Source organism: Bos mutus, chromosome 9 (genome assembly GCF_027580195.1).
Source record: "Bos mutus isolate GX-2022 chromosome 9, NWIPB_WYAK_1.1, whole genome shotgun sequence".
NCBI classification, from domain to species: domain Eukaryota; kingdom Metazoa; phylum Chordata; class Mammalia; order Artiodactyla; family Bovidae; genus Bos; species Bos mutus.
The window spans coordinates 59,737,792-59,756,870 of record NC_091625.1 but is presented as its reverse complement, the minus strand read 5'-3'; positions in this window follow the sequence as shown (position 1 = coordinate 59,756,870).

Below are 19,079 nucleotides of genomic sequence, written 5' to 3'. Positions count from 1 at the left end.
TCACTTTGCGTGTAGAAGAGTTGAGAAGGTTCCTATCCATGGATAGGGAATTTTTGTAAAGGGCTTCTTTGGAGGAAGGTGCTGGTTGAGTTATGGGTTTTGCCCCCTCTACCATCAAGGGCAAGGTTTAGGAGGCAACTGCCTCTGGCCTTCAACAAATCTACAGTAAGTTACCTACATACAGATGAGTTCCATTACAAGAGTACGTCTGTAAGTCCAGTTTGTTTGTAAGTCCAACAAAGTTAGCCTAGGTACCCAGTTAACACAGTCAGCTAGGTGATACTGTATGTAATAGGTTTATTATACTTTTCACACAAATTGTACATTAAAAAAAAACAAGCAAAAACACAAAGCATTTTTAATCTTACAGTACAGGACCTTGAAAAGTACAGGAATACAGTACAACAGCTGGCATACAGAGGCTGGCATTGCACGCACAGGCAAGAAGAGTTACTGACTAGAGTGGGGAGAGGAGGTGGAAGATGGTAGATCTGAAGGATTGTCAGCAGTAGGAGATGGAGGGCAAGCTGCAGTTTTACTTACACCTGAAGTTTGATGGAAAGCCTGTTTACATCTTTGAAAGTTCACAACTTGAAGGTTTGTATGTAGGGGACTTCTATACTTGGAGATCTTAAAAGTTTGCCTGTATTTAGCCAGACACCAATGGCAACCCACTCCAGTACTCTTGCCTGGAAAATCCCATGGATGGAGGGGCCTGGTAGGCTGTAATCCATGGGGTCGCTAGGAGTCGGATATGACTGAGCAACTTTACTTTCACTTTTCACTTTCATGCACTGGAGAAGAAAATGGCAACCCACTCCAGTGTTCTTGCCTGGAGAATCCCAGGGACGGGGGAGCTTGGTGGGCTGCTGTCTATGGGGTCGCACAGAGTCGGATACGACTGAAGCGACTTAGCAGCATATATGGGGAATCTAGAGCATGAGGGATGGGCTTCCTAACTGCCTTGGCCCTGGAGGAATGAATTGTTTCTGATATATTAATATTAGGATTAGCCTATATCCTCTGAATTTGTTTGGGTAAAGAATTTGTGAGTATTTCCCATGGGAAATGTGGGTTATTCATGAGAGAAGGTTGGATGTGGTGTCTTTGGTCCTGTTTGATAGTGCTGATTGGAAGGGTGGAGGCACCCCGGCAGACAGAGTGAGCTTTAGGTCACTGATGGAGTCCTAGCAACTGCAGGAGAAATCAAGTCACCAGCCCGACTGGAGATGCATTGCTTGAATCAAAGAAGTAGCAACAGAGGTGATGATGCTTGAGAACCCAAGGAGCTCTCAAATGTGTCTCAAAAATAAGAGCTTTAAATACTTGACAGATCCAGAGAGCATGATGTTATCTTGCAGTGTTACCAATCAGAGAAAGCCTTTCTTCCTTTCTTTCCTCTTTTACCTTCCTCCAGTATATCCAGGCAGGACAAGAAGATGGGGATGAGGTTTTGGAAATATGAGACAGGGAGAAGAGGAGAAAGCTAAGCCAAGATGATGTAGTTACCAGATCGAGCCTGTGTTTGTGATCTAATGTGCTTGGAAGCGTTTTGTACTCTGACAGTGAACTGAAAAGTATAGTATTGCCCAGGGTTGCTTCTCAGGGAGAGAAAGGACTTTCCTTCAGTGAGTACATTTTAGTAGCATGAAAGTGAAATTGTTAGTTGTTCAGCTGTGTCTGACTCTTTGTGACCCCATATACTATAGCCTGACAGGCTCACCTGTCCATGGAATTCTTTAGGCAACAATACTAGAGTGGGTAGCCATTTTCTTCTCTAGAGGATCTTTCAGACCTGGGGACTGAACCTGGGTTTCCTGCATTGCAGGCAAATTCTTTACTGTCTGAGCCACCAGGGAAGCCCTATAATAGTATAGTGGAAGGCAAAAGTTAAGATACTTGCTGATTATATCTCATCAGTCCTGCCTCATCAACATCTTAGTCACAGAGCCATCCATTAACTCAGAGCCCTGAGAACAAAGAGGCAATAGGACGCAGGGAGAGCTCTGTTCTCAGTGATCTGGGGACCTGGAGGAAAGGCTGTCTTGTAATATTTCAGCTCTTTTCCTTTTCTCACTGGCTGCAATGACTGGGGCAGAGGAAGACACTGTTGTAGAATGAGCAGTGAGTGCTGTTTCTTTGGTCTGCAAGGAGGACTGCTTGGCAGCATCAGTTGGTATCATTAATGAACTATTAAAAGGTTGATGGGCATTGCGCATGTGAGATTTGGAAAGCAACACAATATTCTCCCAGCCAATGGCACCCCACTCCAGTACTCTTGCCTGGAAAATCCCATGGATGGAGGAGGCTGGTGGGCTGCAGTCCATGGGGTCGCTAAGAGTCGGACACGACTGAGCAACTTCACTTTCTCTTTTCACTTTCACGCATTGGAGAAGGAAATGGCAACCCACTCCAGTGTTCTTGCCTGGAGATTCCCAGGGACGGGGGAGCCTGGTGGGCTGCCATCTATGGGGTCGCGCAGAGTCGGACACGACTGAAGTGACTTAGCTTAGCTTAGTGCAAAGTTAATAATACTCTCACAGTGTTATTGAATATGTGTTTTTTTTTTTTTGCATAAGGAGGTGAGGAAACAGTAACAAGCACCCAGGTGTGGGTTGTTTGTGATCAGGGAACAGTTCAGGGTGAGAAAACTAGTGAGACTCTGTATAGCAGAGGGATTAAGAGAGCAGATTTTGGAGTCAGGCTGTTGAAGTTTCAATCCTAGAACCTCAGATAAATCTAAGCCTCTGTGTTCTCATGTGTGAAAGGGGTAAAGTATGGGTCTCATGGGATTACTATAGAAACAAGAAGATTATCCCCATAGAGTACATGCGCTTGTTCCTGGTACCTGATAAGTGTGCAGTAATTTTCAGCTAAGATTATTGTTTTCTTTCCCTTTTTTTGAAACTGTTTATTTTGTATTGGGGTATAGTCGATTAGCAAACAGTGTTGTGATAGTTTCAGGTGAACAATGAATAGATTCGCACCATTCAAGGTAGTATGCTCTATAAAGTCACCACAAACCCTGAATTAGCACATGCTGAATCATTGTTCCTAGGGGAAATAAAGGGTTAGGTTCCTGTGAGCCTCTGGTCACGCTGACTTCATCCATGAGTGTAGCTAGTTGCTGTCTGCTCCAAGGATGATGCCTGAGTCTTTTCTGTCACAGTCCTTCATCCATTCTCAGTTCCATAGGAGTGTATGGTGGTCAGTGGGTCTGATATATCTTGGCATGTCCTTATATATTACCCTGTATATCTATCCCAGAAAGAGAGGAAAATACCCTACTGGCTATATTTGACTTTTGCCCTGTGATTTTCACCCCTCAGTGGTAGATGAGGGCCCTGGGTCGGGGACTATAGGCACTGAATTATCCATGGGCTCAGTGTCACACTTTTCCACTGTCCCTCTAGATGCCCAATGAAAACAAGTGTTTTATGGTCACAGAGGTCTAGAAATAAAGAATTCATTGTGGAGATTTTGAATATATCATAACGTGCTAAAGGCTCTGAGGAACCCTGCAGGAAAGAAACCTATTTAACTTCACTGAATTCAGTAGTTCTCAAAGTTATCTAACCTTGGAACCCATTCTTTCATGGGATTCATATGATTGTCACATTGAACTAGCTTTGAACAGCATCCTCTTCTGAAAATCTTGGACAGCAAGATGACAGTTTCTTTCTTTCTTAGTTTCTTTTTTTCTTTCCTTCAACCTGACCCTATTCCAGCAAGGTTTTGGAGAGAACTCAGAAACCACTGGAGAAGGCAATGGCAACCCACTCCAGTACTCTTGCCTGGAAAATCCCATGGAGCCTGATAGGCTGTAGTCCATGGGGTCGCGAAGAGTCAGACATGACTGAGCAACTTCCCTTTCACTTTTCACTTTCATGCATTGGAGAAGGAAATGGCAACCCACTCCAGTGCTCTTGCCTGGAGAATCCCAGGGACGGGGGAGCCTGGTGGGCTGCCATCTGTGGGGTCGCACAGAGTTGGACACGACTGAAGCGACTTAGCAGCAGCAGCATGCTACTCTCAGTTCATCCCTGTTCCTGTTTTCCAAAGCCAAAGGCATATTCTCTATTCTGCTTCCCACAGGTACCTCTCTAGACTTCAGATATCACTTCTATGTTGAATAACTTCCAAATATGCATTACTAATATAGCTTCTGCCCTTGGTCCAATAATGCATTTCCAACTGTCGCCGGCATAAGTGAAGGAGGAAAATTGAAATCTTTCACTTATCTCTAAAATGGGTTCCTTCTTATAACCACTTTATTTCTGTTAGTGACCTCACCAATGTTACAGTCTTCATGTAACTTTGAAGTTACATTTTATATATTCTCTCTCATTCATGCAATCTACACTATGCTATGCTATGCTAAGTCACTTCAGTCGTGTCCAGCTCTGTGCGACCCCATAGATGGCAGCCCACCAGGCTCCCCCGTCCCTGGGATTCTCCAGGCAAGAACACTGGAGTGGGTTGCCATTTCCTTCTCCAATGCATGAAAGTGAAAAGTGAAAGTCAAGTCGCTCAGTCGTGTCTGACTCTTATCGATCCCATGGATTACAGCCTACCAGGCTCCTCCATCCATGGGATTTTCCAAGCAAGAGTACTAGAGTGGGGTGCCATTGCCTTCTTATAACCACTTTATTTCACTTAGTGACCTCACCAATGTTACAGTCTTCATGTAACTTTGAAGTTACATTTTATACGTTCTCTCTCATTCATGCAATCTACACTAGCTTTGTCTTTTATTTTAAAAATGTTTTTTTGTATTTTGTGCATGTCCATTTTCTGCACAGACTCTCCTGATTAAAACAGAAGCCTAATTTCCAAATACATGGGTTTTTTAAGGTATCTTTGATATTCATTTCTCATTTTGGTATTAATTGCTCATTTAAATGTTTTCTTCTCTGCAAGCAGCCTCTGTGTTTTTCAGTCCTCTAACTTTATTGAGACTTTCAATGGCTAAGTCAAAGATCTCCCTTGGTAAATAAGACATTGCACTTGAAAATATGTGGGTTATTTTCAAATATATTTCATACTGATTTCTAACATAATTTCACAGTGATAGGAGAATGGACTCTGTATGATTTTCATACCTTTAGACCATGAAATTTTTACACCTTGTTTTATGTCGCTGGATATGTTCCAGTGTCTCCTAGCTTATAGTCTATGGGAACTTGTATAAAATTTGTATCCCACTGTAGTGTGAAAATTGTATAAATGTTAATTATGTTGAATTGTTTCATGGTGCTTTTCAGGTCTACCATATCTTTCTACTTTTCTGTATATTCATTCTATTAATTTTTGAGTTTGATATTGAAACTCCAACTAAATATCTTGTTTACTTAAAAAATAATTGCTCATATAGTCAAAGCTATGGTCTTTCCAGTAGTCATATACATGTGTGAGAGTTGGAGCATAAAGGAGGCTGAGCACCAAAGAATTGATGCTTTCGAATTGTGGTGCTGGAGAGGACTCTTGAGGGTTCCTTGGACAGCAAGGAGATCAAACCAGTCCCTCCTAAAGGAAATCAACCCTGAATACTCATTGCAAGGAGTGATGCTGAAGCTGAAGCTCTAATACTTTGGCCACCTGCTGCAAAGAACTGACTCACTGGAAAAGACCCTGATGCTGGGCAAGATTGAAGGCAAAAGGAGAAGGAGGTGGCTGAAGATGATATGGTTAGATGGCATCACTGACTCAATGGACATGAACTTGGGCAAACTCCAGGAGAGAGTGAGGGACAGGGAGGCCAGCCGTGCAGCAGTCCATGAGGTTGCAAAGAGTCAGACATGACTTAGTGACTGAACAACAACAAATAGTGGAACTATATGTAACTTTGTTCTGTATTTTCCAAGTCTCCTGTAAATGTGTTATAAATATCACACTTTCATAATTTAAGACAGAAAAAACAAAGAAAAAAACCCAGAAGCCTGTGAAGTTTGACCCTCACCAAACAGTTCTAGATCCTGAGCACCCCTAGTGATGTCTGTTTCCTGTTCCCTCAAATTTAGAGTACGTCAGTTGCCTTCCTCTAATCAAAATTCTCTTTCTCAAAAATGAGAAATGCCTACCTTGAGGTAGGAATAGCTGACAACAGTTTATCACATTACCCAGTATGATTACTCTTATTACTGCAACTCAAGTTTCTAAAAATTAAACTAAACTTTGTATTGAAGTAATGAAGGCTCTCAATCTTAGATATCATCTACCACTAATAGGGAACTCTGAAAATAAGTGGCTTGTATGAGTACCTGGGCTTCCCAGGTGGTACTAGTGGTAAAGACTGCACACACCTGCCCCTCAGCTGCCTGCTAACGTAGGAGACATAAGAGACATGGGTTCTATCGCTGGATCAGGAAGATCCCCTGGGGGAGGAGATGGAAACCACTGCAGTATTCTTGCCTAGAGAATCCCATGGACAGAGGAGCCTGGCGGGCTACAGTCCACAGGGTCACTTCAGACATGACTGAAGCGACCTAGCACGAGTAGCACCGTGGGTATCTACTTCACTTGAATGAAAGTCCAGTGCCCCTGTCTTTGGTGAAGTCCTAATCTTACCACTTTTTGTCTTACCTCTTTGATGCCAGGGTCTCCTTTTTTGAGTCCATCTAACTACCAACTTCCCACAGCTCTTATCTCCCTCATTGCTTCCAACGTTGCCTCCTGTACCAAGTTTGGTACATTTGCTGGTTTTGGGCATTTCCTGTGGCCCATACCCTCTCACTGCATTTCCTCCACTGTTTTCAATCTCTCCATATTCTCCCAGTTAGCAAGTGGGCCTTTTATTCTTGCCCTTCTTTTAAGCTCTGATTTTGCTATTTTTCGGACCCATCTCTTCATTTATTGAAATCATATTTAGCTGTTAAACCTTACTTTCACTAGAAAGGTAATCTTTCCCTGTACCAACACCAATTTCTCTCTCTCTTGAATTGCTCTCGTAATGACAGTCAGAATCACTTAAATCAACATTTAACTGCTCTCTAAGTTGTTCATTACTTTTCATTTTGCCTAACTTGTGGGCAAAGGAGGGTGACATCTCACCCTCCTTTAAACATTTCATTTATACATTATAAGCATTAGATAAGTATGTGTGGATTGGCAGCTTGTTCTTTGATGTTTATTAGAAGTTGACCCAAATTGATAACTACTTGAATATATTGCTGAACTTATTCCTTTGAATTAGTTAAGAGTGGATTTATTTTTCCCACTTGAAGGGGTAAAATACATGCTCGTCATATTCACAATATTAGTGTGATTTCCACAGATGTTACTGCAAATACTTGGTTTACAATGAAAGTTTTGGAATTCAGTTCTAAATGATAGGGTAGGGTTTAAAGAAGTTTGATAATGAAGGCATTTAAAATAAAAATGTAAATGAATGTATGAATATGCCTCAGACTGAGTCACACAACCTTCCAAAATGAATTGCAAAAATAAGGATTAAAATAATTTCTCAGGCTCTTACTGTTAAATTATAGTGAAGTGAAAGCATTTAGATGGGGGTTAGAGGCATTGCATCGTTAATTATAGTGGTTTCACTTGCTTTTGTTCCAGTGCATTGTAATTAATGAAGATCTACAGCTCTGTGCTTTGTCTTGGAAAACATACACTGTTTTCATAGGCATTGGTATAGCTATGATATTCCTCATTTATTTCTCAAGAATGACTCCTTTTTCACACAGGGGAGTCCATTGTTGAGGCAGCAACATGAAAATCACAGCGAGATTTGAGCTTGGACGGATCAGAGAGCAATTGACTCTATTCACATAGGCCTTACCTTGTCTTGATACCCCACAAATGTGGGCTATAATGACATCTGAGGCATTGTTTAGACCAACTCAGTAATGATAGTATAATCATGCCTTTAAAAAAAATTTTCAAGCCCTATGAATGACTTTAGGATACAAGTGAGGAAAAGTTAGCAACAGCATAAATTAAATTATACACTCTGGACCTGAATCTTAGTCTGACCTTTGTGATTATGTATTTGCCATGATTATGATTATTGTGCTTGCATCTTGAATAGAAGGCTGTAGCAAACTTTTGGGGAAAGAGACAGAAGGTAGGTAAGTAAAAGTATCTCCAACTTTAATGATCAAAGTGAAAGTGGTAGTGAAAATCACTCAGTCACGTCCAACTCTTTGCGACCCCATGAACTATACAGTCCATGGAACTTCAATGATACCAGTATTTTATAAGCAGATGGTGACTGCAGCCATGAAATTAAAAGATGCTTACTCCTTGGAAGGAAAGTTATGACCAACCTAGATAGCATATTCAAAAGCAGAGATATTACTTTGCCAACAAAGGTTCGTCTAGTCAAGGCTATGGTTTTTCCTGTGGTCATGTATGGATGTGAGAGTTGGACTGTGAAGAAGGCTGAGCGCCGAAGAATTGATGGTTTTGAACTGTGGTGTTGGAGAAGACACTTGAGAGTCCCTTGGACTGCAAGGAGATCCAACCAGTCCATTCTGAAGGAGATCAGCCCTGGGATTTCTTTGGAAGGAATGATGCTAAAGCTGAAACTCCAGTACTTTGGCCACCTCATGCGAAGAGTTGACTCATTGGCAAAGACTCTGATGCTGGGAGGGATTGGGGGCAGGAGGAGAAGGGGACGACAGAGGATGAGATGGCTGGATGGCATCACTGACTCGATGGACATGAGTCTGAGTGAACTCCGGGAGTTGGTGATGGACAGGGAGGCCTGGTGTGCTGCAATTCAAGGGGTCGCAAAGAGTTGGACAGGACTGAGCAACTGAATGAACTGAAATATTGAAGAGCTAATTACAAAAGACAGAAGATGGCAAGATTTCTGCCTCCTATAGAATTATTACATAAATGTAGAATTAATAACGGAGAAGGCAATGGCACCCCACTCCAGTACTCTTGCCTGGAAAATCCCATGGATGGAGGAGCCTGGTAGGCTGCAGTCCATGGGGTCGCTAAGAGTTGGACACGACTTCACTTTTACTTTTCACTTTCATGCATTGGAGAAAGAAATGGCAACCCACTCCAGTGTTCTTGCCTGGAGAATCCCAGGGACAGGGGAGCCTGGTGGGCTGTGGTCTGTGGGGTCACACAGAGTCGGACATGACTGAAGTGACTCAGCAGCAGCAGCAGCAGCAGAATTAATAATGACGATGATCACTTTCATCTTTTTCTCTGATGGGCCCCCTTTGCTAAGATCCTCCTGTATAAGGGCACTAGCTCCAGAAGAAAAGGCAATGGATTGGACTTACCACGTGGCCCAGAAGAAACCTGATTGTTACCTGCCCACAGCCTTCATGAGCATCCGAGGGCTTTGCGCTGCTGTTGTTTTGAAATAATCGGTGTGCACACAAGAGTGAACATACAAATTGTGCTGCTTGATCCTTCCTCCCTGCTCTGCGGGGGCCAACAAGGCCCCCTATGGAGAGGTGGATGGCAGAACAATCTTCCTCTAACTCTCTCCAAAATTCCCTGTTGGAGACACGCGAGCAGCCTAGTAGGTGCTGAGACTGATTGCCAGCACCTTTCTGTGAGGCCACCGGCTTGGATATGACCCTCCCAACCTCTCCAAAGTGAGCCCTGGTCACTGTATGAAGCCTCTGAGAATTTTCAAAAATGTAAACGGTGGCCCAGAGGGCAGCAGCCAGAGGGCAGATCCTTTGGTGCTTGGGAGTTGACCCAGTCCTCCGTGCCCTGGGGGGAAAAGATGATTGAACCCTCTCTCCTGAATCCACAGAGGCTTATGAGCTGCGAGTTGATAAGAGCCCCATTTCCTCTCTGGGTGTTGAAAAAAGTGGGCTGATTTTGATATTTTGAAAAAGAGTTTTAGAATTTTGTTGTAAGTGCCACTTAAGGTTTTTTAAAAAAGTACTTCCCTGTTTATAGAGGAAAACACTCCCTACATAATATGGAGAAGAAACTCTCTCAAGTCTGGAACAAGCTAATTGACTTTAGATTGTCTTATCAAAATATAAACTGATATCATAGGACTCCAGCAGATTTATCCACTACAGATCTTTTACTTTAATTTATTGGTTACTTCACAGAATTGCCGACTGTATTACAGTCCTGGGTGCAGTGGGAAAAGCACTATCATAGAACTCTTGAACAGATGTGCTACAAGAGTCTTTTCATTTCCTTTCTTAAACCCAAAGAATAATGACACTGCAATATCATGTGGCGAAAAGAGCAATAATTTGATAAACATTGTCTTTTCATTAGATTAGAGCAATTAATCTGATTCTAATTTGGCTGAAACATTATCATACTGGAGTCCCCAGAGCCCTGTGAATAATCTCTAAACACACTGGCACACTCAGTAGACAAACATTATCTCCACTCGCACTGTTCTTCCATATGGTCTCCTCCCACGGTGATGGAGGGCACCCTGCTGTTTCAATCAAATAAATGTCAATTATCTGAGATAGATTTTTAGTTCTCCAGCCCAGGCTTGCAGTGCAGCCAGAGTGACTGGGTAGAATGGTCTGCGGCTCTTTCCCACACATGCTGCCTGCGTTTTATAAGGAATTCACACCTTACCGCATCGCCCGGCATTCCGATAAATAAAATGGGAGGTTTCAGAGACTCTGTGTGTGTTTGTGAGAGAGAGAGAGAGATAGGGCTAGAGAGAGAGAGATTCTTGACTTTCATTTAGCTTTATTTGCTTATTTTGGGAGGTAGAGAATATTTTTTAAGTTCAAGAAGAGACACTCTTCACTCTGCCTGGTCTAAAACAGGGTTCTTATGCATCTTCATGTCCTATTCAGTCACTTCCCCCTTTGTAGCAGCCCCTTCTGTCCCTGAATGGAAATCTGGACATAAATCTGTATCTGATAGCTGGTTTCTTTTGCAGGCCTTTCCTTAGACATGCCTGTTCTGAGTATGGTGGGCTTTGGTGGTAAGAGCGACAGGATTTTCCCACCAGCCCCGTGGGGGTTGCTGATGAGATCAGGGGCCACGCTGGACTCCAAAAGGCAGTGGAGGGAGGGAGAGCACCTCTGGAGCCAAAGAGAAGAACCTAGCCTTTTAGAAAGAGGGCTTGGAATATGAAGCTGACACCATCAAACTGAGCAGATGTAGACTGGGAAAAGTGACGTGCTGAGAAGACCGTCAGTCCTACATTTCTTTGCAGAGCTCTCTATCTTGAGGGTGTCAATTATCAGGTGTTGGTTTTGTTATCAGACAAGCCCTTGCCTCAAAAGCTTGTAAATTTGCCCAGAGACCCGAGGGCCTCTCACGACTACATGTCTAGACTAAAAGCACTAGGTCACCTTCCTTGCTGCTGCTACTGTGACAAGCTGGCACAAAGAAAAAGACAGTCCATGGGGATCTGGACTAATACACTGTGGCAATCCAGCAAACGTTTCAGAGAGGATTTCAGTTTCAGTTTCAATTGGCTGTGATCCTGAATCAAGGAGGAAAGCCACTGAAGGCTGAGTGAAAAAATACAGTCGTGTCAAACCCCTGCTGCCCCCGAAGTGGTTTCGTCAGAGATTGTCAGTCATCGACAAACAAATGTCGAGCCCCAGGTCACCCACTGCAGTTAGAGGGCAGGAAGTTCCTGACTCCAGAGCTGGGTCCTGTGCACCTGCTCTGCAAAGCAGGAGGTATGGAGGATGGGTATTTTAGCAACAGCTGGAACATTACATGAAAATAGTGAATGAACATTCTGTAGGCTGACATGTGGAGGAGGAGGCTTGTGAAGAGAAGACTGAGATGAATTAGAGATGGTGAGGTGCAGGGGTTAGACATGCAGACTTTGGCAGGAGATGGCTTAGATTCAAAACTTGAGGAGGTCAAGTACCACTTACTCCATAATCATAAGAAAGTTCCTTAGGCTTAGAATTCTCAGCTTCTTTATCTATAAGATGGAGACTGAGATGGCATCTAGTCCATGTGTTTGTTGTGGGGACTGGGTAAGGTAATGAAAGTAGTCTGGCACATAATATGTGCTCGGTTAAACATCTGCAGCTATTCTTAGAGAGCGAGGGATTCAGAAGACTTGACTTTGAATTGTGTGGCTCCACCACTAACCAGTTTTTTGTCTTCGACTAGGTCACTAAAATGGTCTAAGCCTTAATGTTCTAAAAATCTTACTGATATTACCTGGTTATTTTGAGACTCAAGTGACAGGAATGCAGTGTTGTCATGAGGACAGAGCAAAGTGTCTGTAATATACATGGCAGCAGGCTATAGACCTCTAAATGCAAATCAGGCAAAGTGCCTTCTTCAGTGCTCTTGTACAGAGCTACTGAATACACAGATTAAACATGCATTGCATGGGGAAGGGCTCTGAGGCTGTTCAAGTTTGCTAGGGCTGCCACAACTAAGTTCCACAGGCTAGGCAGCTTCAAAACAGACTCTTCACAGTTTTGGAGTCTAGAAATCCAAGATGAAGGGGTCAGGAGGACTGTTTCTTCTGAGGACTCTCTCTTTCTCTATTATTATTTTTTATTTATGAACCACATTGGTGTAGATGCTGATGATAAATTATAGAGGTCTGACTTCTGTCTTATAATTCAAATTTCGTTTTTCTTAGGGGGCAAAACATTGTAGTACCCTTACTGAGAGCCTAAGCAAACTTGTGCACATTAAAAAAGTAACATTCCCTAGAGTCTGATGGCTCGAGGATTAAGTAGAATCATTAATCATCTTTTGATTTATTTTCAGAAGATTTATCATGAGTGCCTGACCATTTCTTAGTGTGCGTATGTGTGTGTTCTCATTCAGAGAGGCAGTGCGATGCAGGAAAAGATGATCACAAAAGTGTAAGGGCTTCCCAGGTGGTGCTAGTGGTGAATAACCTGCCTGCCAATAAAGGAGATATAAGAGATGTGAGTTTGATTCCTGGATTGGGAAGATCCCCTGGAGAAGGACATGGCAACCCACTCCAAGATCCTTACCTGGAGAATCCCTTGGACTGAGGAGCTATGGTCCATAGGGTCACAAAGAGACGGACGTGACTGAAGCAACTTAGAATACATGCATGCATATACTAAGAAATGATTACCAAAAAGCTGTAGTCAACATATATCGCCTCATACAGTTACAATTTTTTTCTTGTGATAAGAACTTTTAAGATTTACTCTCTTAGTGACTTTGAGATATACAATACAGTATTGTCAACTACAGTCACCATGCTGTACATTACATCCCCAGAACTTACTTAAGGAAGTTATGAAGCCACTTTATATCTTTTGATCACCTTCACCCGTTTGGCCCACCCCTTCTCTTATTGGCTTGTAGTTGTCTTCATGTGGTCTTGTGTCTGGATGGGTCCTAATTCCTCTTCTTAAAAGGATACCAGACACTGAATTAGAGTCAGGCCTAGGGAACTTCATATAACATAATTACCTGTTTAAAGGCCTTACCTTCAAAAGAGTCAAGCTCTGAGGTCCTGGGAGTTAATATCTACACATATGAACTTTAGGAGGACAGAACTCAACCAACGATAGTGACCCACATCAGGATTATATTCTCATGATACTCTCGGTTCTATCAGATTTAAAAAAAGGAAGGAAATCAGAAGAATATTGAATATCCTGGCTGCTGCGGTCTAGTCAGCATTTATATAAACCAGCTGAATGATATTGAGAAAATCCTTCATTATTTTAGAATGTCAGCTTCCTCTTCTCTCAAGTTCATTTCAACATTAACATCTTATAATGATCTAAATGATATCTATCAATCTGTCCCTCTTTTCATCCTAACATTCATTCATCTCATCATCTCTACCCATCGATCTTCTCATTCAATCAACAAACATTTATTGAGTACTTACTATGTTCCCAGCACCAAGCCAATGTCTGGGAATACAGTGATGGATGGAATGCATTCACTTCCCTCAGGGCACCTGATAGTCTAATGGGAGAAACAGACAAGTAAAACGTACATGGATTTTCTCAATGCCTTCTTCTACGTGATAATCCTCCAAATATTTCAGGAAGGCTAATATTTTGCACTTTTTCTTTCTTGATGTTTTGTTTCTATATTACAAATAGTCTAACTGCTTTGTTTATTTTTATTTTTTTAGTCTTAATTTCTTTAAATATCACTCAGAACACAGCTTACAGACTTTTAATTTTTTAAAATTAATATTATATGATGTTTTCTAGTTGCTTTCTAAAAAACTCAGAAATAAGAGCTATATGGAGATACTTTAATGCCAGATACTTCCTTTGATTAGGAAGCAGACGATAATCAGACTTTACCCATGCTGGGGTCTCACACTGATTTAATCTAGATCAAGATGGGATGTTACAAATTATCTTGGCGTCTCAGTGTGTTTCTCTCCCATGTTCTCCAGTTGTGTCTTTTAGCCACATTTATTGAGCTTCATTTCTTGTGGAGTGTTGTACTTGGAAAGGTTAGCATATATTTCTTAGTCCAATACAGAAATCATAATATAACATTAGTTAACATTATTATAAAAGTATGAATGAAATCTATCAATCACGTACCAAGGACTTTGTGAACTATATCTCTTTAATCATTGTAACAACTCTATGTAATATTCACCATTTTATAATTTGAGTTTTAGATGTTAAATGACTTGCTTAAGGTCACACAGCTGGTCAGAGGAGCCAGAGTTTATTCCCAGATCTCACTGATTCTAGAGACTTGACCCATAACCCCCAATCTTAAACCCCTCTCTAAGGGGGCTCAATTAAAGGTCAGGGTACTGCATGGTGGGTCTCCTGGATTTCTCAGATATTAGAGTTCCCTTGTAAGGGCGATGTTAATAGCAGATTTAGGCCAGGCCTCATGCAGATTCCACCTTGACCAAGACGTTATGGCCCTGTGTCTGGGCCTCAGCTTTTCCCTTTCAAGATCTTACTTTTACTATTTTGTCAGGGTGATTAGGCTTCACAGGATAGACTCAGAAATTTCTAACAAAATACAAAAGCCAATGATTTATAAGCCACAGTGCCCACTTGCCATGGGGAATAGAATCAATTTTTAAAATCAGATGTATTTCTTTAACAAGGAGTATTTCTGTGGGGGGTCAGCCACTCAGAAAGACAAATAATAATTCAGAAGTTTGCTTGGTGAACATTAGGATTTACAGCAAAGAGATTAGGTTTTGCCCAAGGGAAGTCTCCTCAGGCTAATATAATTTTGAGTTAATCCTTCTTTGCCCTATGGTTATTTCTTCCTAAATTACTGGAATCCATCTTCTAGACTCACAACATAATTTTCTTTGGTCACTGTTAGACTCAGACACACTGACAGTCTAACCTCCCAATTCTCTTTAGGCAGTATTTCTCTTCTGGAAATATCTATTATCAAAGGCATCGCTTGTGGCATCCTTCACGTTACAACATGCTAAGTTATTGTTGCCTTTACTCGTTTACACTGTTGGTTGTCTACTCCTTAATGAAGTTGGGATTGGACCTTGTGTTTGATGTTGGGGTTGAGTCATCCATTTCACAGCAGGCAGGAAGTTTGGGGCATTGACCTTGGCCGGAAGGATGAACCCTAATTAGGCTAAGGGAATCACAGTAAAGCTTTACTCCCAAGCCAGCACCAGTTTTAGTATGCCAGACTTAAGTTGGTCTGCCATTTCCTTAGCTAGAGGGTTAGGTCAAAGAATTTGTATATATTCCAGTATGGGCAAAGGGATGTGAATTGAGGGGAGGGGCATTTCTGGGGGAAAAAATCACCTGCTTTTAATAGGGATCCATAGAAAGAGTAAGGGTGTGAGGATAGAATGGTTGAAACTACTTTTCTGCCAGTCTAAGTGTGAAGTACCCATGCATGGGGAATGAACATAGAGCAATGCAGGGGAATGGGGCTGGAGTCATTGTATTCACTCAAGCCCAAACTCCAGCTTACTTCTGGACATTCACTTATGTGAGCAAATACATTCCTTCTTTGTGAGAACCAGTTTGATTTAGGTTTTCAGATGCATGCAGTTAGAAGTATATTAATTGAACAATGACTTTCACAAATTTACTTCGAATTCACAGTCCACCAAGGAAATTTCTGCAGATGGCCCAAACCTATCCCTTAGATATAATTTTTAATACTCTCAGTTCAAGGAGTAAGATCTTTTAAATAGCTATTAGATTATGGGGTCCGATTTGGCTTTTGTGCAGTTTTGTAGATATTAATCCAACCATAACTCACAGAAATATCAGCATAGCCATTTCGCTGAGCTCAAGGCAAGAACTGTTCTTTAAGTATACCTATTTATCAAATAAATACATTTTTCCTTGGAACCTTCAGATTATCAGTTCCAAAAGTGTCCTGGACCTCCTCCTGACACTAAGAGCTTCTTTGTTTAGCACTGGCTCCACAGACATTGTCAGAAGTCTACCACCTCTGGATCCCCAGATAAATCAGATTTAGTGGCCCGTTGTTCAGGATCCAACCAAAATCATATGTATTATCAAAATGCTGGTTCCTGATGTAATTAAGAGGTTATGCAGCAAAGTGAATCAGTGTACTATTTGCTTCATAGTAACAATAAAACTGTCGAACTAAATGGTATACTTCATAATCCAATTAGTTTACCTACTGGAGCAAGCTCCTTATCTTGTTTTGGATTAATAATAAACAACACTTTGTAGACCCCACTTTGAACAGAAATAAATGTGGTTCTAGACAAACCATTCACTCATTTATTCATTCTTTTAATAAACATTTACTATTAATAAATGAATATGTGGAGATAACCTAAGAATAATCTTGGGAGTCATCTCAGAGATCTTCTGTCTTATTCTTCAACTATATTCAATCATACATCATGACTTCCTCTGCATTCCTGCTGCCATAGACTTTGGGATTACTTTCTGAAATGTTGCCATTTCCTTGCTGCTGATCTTTCCTTCTTTAGGCCAAAATGTGCTCTTAAAACATATATCTGTGTGCTCAAGTTGCTTTGCTTCTTCTCTACCATATTGGACACTGTGTGGAATACACCACAAAGAGATGTTAGCACCTTGTATTAAAAATATTCTTGGTTAATGAGCTTTCTACTGTGGTCTCCTGAGATAAATGTGTCTGCAACTTATGTGCTTTCCTATGAGGGCTGTGTTTATGCCATTTGTGTTCTGGAGGGAATTTTTGACTCATGATGGTTGACAAATGATGTGCCAATGATAGGCTAGACATGTGGCAAAGAGACAAAAGAAAGAATGTCATATTGGGTGTTATAATGCAAATGATAGTGGTAGTTCAGTCATCTTCAGGAGCTGATTCAAGAAAAAGAGACTATAACAGGATGACTGGACATTCTTTGAAATTTAAGCATCATAGTTTTCATTGCAAGCTTGGAGGACTAACCAATAATTGTTTGGTAGAGAGTAGAGAGAAACTATAGTTAGGATATAGAGATTTCAGATGATTTAATGAGAAAGGAAGTGCAATGATCCTTGGGTCACTGGGGAATTCTGGGACCTCCTCTCTCAGGAAAGGATATTTTAATGCACCCTAAGTGCTAATTGGAGAAGGCTATGGCACCCCACTCCAGTGCTCTTGCCTGGAAAATCCCATGGACGGAGGAGCCTGGTAGGCTGCAGTCCATGGGTCGCTAAGAGTCAGACACGACTGAGCGACTTGACTTTCACTTTTATGCATTGGAGAAGGAAATGGCAACCCACTCCAGTGTTCTTGCCTGGAGAATCCCAGGGACGGGGGAGCCTGGTGGGCTGCCGTCTCTGGGGTCACACAGAGTCGGACATGACTGAAACGACTTAGCAGCAGTAGCAGCAGCAGCAGCAGCAGCAAGTGCTAATTGAATTTTGGCCCAGTTTCCACCAGTGTATCCTTGTGCCTAAATGATTATTTTTTTTAAAAATTGTGAGTGCATAATATTAGTGATCTCTGTCCCTTAGTTTTTGAAGAAGCTAAAATTTTATTTTTTTATAGTTATTTTACATAAATATCATTAAATGCATTGTATTCTTTTCTGCTTGTTTCTGTCAGTGCTGTTAAGCAGATTTAAAGTTTTTGTGATGATTTTTAAAGTGATCACTGTGAACATTAATTCATTCAGTTCAGTCGCTCAGTCCTGTACAACTCTTTGCAATCCCATGGACTGCAGCACGTCATGCTTCCCTGTCCATCACCAACTCCTGAAGCCTGCTCAAACTCATGTCCATCGAGGCATTATGCCATCCAACCATCTCATCCTCTGTTGTCCCCTTCTCCTCCCGCCTTTAATCTTTCCCAGCATCAGGGTCTTTTCCAATGAGTCAGTTCTTCGCATCAGGTGGCCAAAGTATTGGAGTTTCAGGTTTAGCATCAGTCATTCCAATGAATATGCAGGACTGATTTCCTTTAGGATGGACTGTTTGGATCTCCTTGCAGTCCAAGGGACCCTGAAGAGTCTTCTCCAATACCACTACAGTTCAAAAGCATCAATTCCTTGGAGCTAAGCTTTCTTTATAGTCCCAACTCTCACACCCATACATGACTATTGGAAAAACCATAGCTTTGACTAGACAGACCTTTGTTGGCAAAGTAATGTGTCTGCTTTTTGATATGCTGCCTAGGTTGGTCATAGCTTTTCTTCCAAGGAGCAAGCATCTTTTAATTTCATAGCTGCAGTCATCATCTGCAGTGATTTTGGTGAACATTGATTATCTTGCATTATTTTATAATGTGGCAATATCTTTGGGAGGCAATTAACTATGTGGAAATGTTTTAACTCTGGGGTCGCAAAGAGTCAAACACGACTGAGCAACTGAACTGAACTGAATATGTGAGAATAGCCTAGAGCACTTCAGATAAACAAGAGTGATGAAGGGATACTGGTCCTACCACATACTTTAATGCCTTATAAAGGTACTGTAATCAACACTGTGTTTGTGGTACAGAAACAGAATACATAGTCCAGAAATTTATTCATATATATGTATATATATATACACACACACACATACATATTTAGCATATGCTGAATATGGAATTTCAGACTACTTGAGAAAGACAGAGTATTAAAAACTGACAGTGGGACAATAGTTCAATTATTATGACTGAAGAATTAATGGTTAGTCTTTACTTCACATGATTAATCCCATTCCCTGCTGACTCAGTTGTAAAGACTCTGCTTGCCAATGCAAGAGACACAGTTTCTA